The sequence below is a fragment of the Sinocyclocheilus grahami genome, unplaced genomic scaffold, assembly GCF_001515645.1.
Source record: "Sinocyclocheilus grahami isolate Dianchi unplaced genomic scaffold, SAMN03320097.WGS_v1.1 scaffold4257.1, whole genome shotgun sequence".
NCBI lineage: Eukaryota > Metazoa > Chordata > Actinopteri > Cypriniformes > Cyprinidae > Sinocyclocheilus > Sinocyclocheilus grahami.
The window spans coordinates 14,532-16,141 of record NW_015509230.1 but is presented as its reverse complement, the minus strand read 5'-3'; positions in this window follow the sequence as shown (position 1 = coordinate 16,141).

Here is a 1,610-nt window from a genome sequence, read left to right as displayed (position 1 = left end):
AAAAAAAAAGACAAAAACAACAAAATTATTAAAACATTAAAATTATACTAAAATGACATTGAAGGTATTTCATCTTTGTAAAATAACATCTATTGAATAATTTTGCAGGGCCATTACAATTGTGACAACTTTTGAACAGAAGTTTTGGGTCAGGAAGCACAGGAAATCATATTATTGCAAGGCTGTAACCACATATTTATGGGTGACCGAATGTAATTTCAGAATAAACCATTAAAAACCACTTATCATCTAAGTGTTAATGAATATTAGGGCAGAATATCTATGTTGGTTACAGTCCTGTTGATTAAAGCTGCTGAGAAACCGACATGCATTGTGTGCGTTTAATATACAGTGACAGCGACACAAAGCTTAAGGACACGAGAGAAAAGCTTTTCTCACTCCCACACATTACTGGCAAAAAAGCAATAAACGCAGTATGCCACAGACCTTGATCAGTTTGGAGGCGGGAACATTCGAATATGGCTGTAATCAGTATCAACACTTTTGGCACATTATTTAAAAAAAACAGCAAGCTAAACTCTGTAAACAAAATGTTACCGACCACTATGAATGACATTGAGTCCACAAGCGAATTCTTTTCTTCTGGCTGTCGCTCGAACAGCAAGGTAGAGCAACCGAGCTTCCACGGAGATGAACTGGCTGCTGGGTAGTAACCTAGCAAGATAACTCGAGGTTGAGCATCTAATCAATGTAAGCCATGTATTAATGAATCCGTTCACAAGAGGGAAGTGTATTTATTATGTCCCATTTATTACAAGCAGATGAGACTAGTGCTCTGTTCACATCTTTTTTCCCCAGTGAAAACTAGCTTGAACTATTATGTGGATTAAAGAACGTTCTAGATTAAGAGCTGTGTTGCTAAATAACGGATACATGGGGGGCATACCAACAGGCCTGATACAGATGGGGATCTGGTTCAAATCTCCTACTGTGACAGAAAATGAGGTTCGGGTTAGTCAGAGGTTTCTTTTTAGAGGACTTGCATGATCTTTAACCTTTGGGATTCACAAGATACAGGGGCAGTAGCTATGATAATAAATACTTTAATAGGATGTAAACGTCAGATATCGTTTTGTACGTATAAGCTCTAAAATAGTGAAACAATATGTACACGAATACACACTATGACTGACATGTAAGCATAGCAAAAACTTTGGGGAAAATATTAAGTGCAAAACTTTCTGTGTGATTATAGGGAGGCAGTGGATACACAGTGACAGCAAATGGCTAATAGTTAAATCATGATTAATCACAGTTTATGACTAGAAGTACACCATAGGCATGCAGCACTTAAAATCAACATGAAATCAAAATTGTTTACTTTCTTAATACATGTTAATGTTATGAACAATTCATCCGTGCACTTTCCAACTTTCTCCATCACTGACTCAACTTTTCAGCCTCTAGTGCTCATCAAGGATGCATTTATTTGTTCAAAAATACTGTAAAAACAGTAATATTGAGACACATTATTACAATTTAAAATAACTGTTTTGTATTGTAATTTATTTTAAAATGTAATTTATTCCTGTGACAGCAAAGCTAAATGTTCAGCATCATTACTCCAGTTTTCAGTGTCACATGATCCT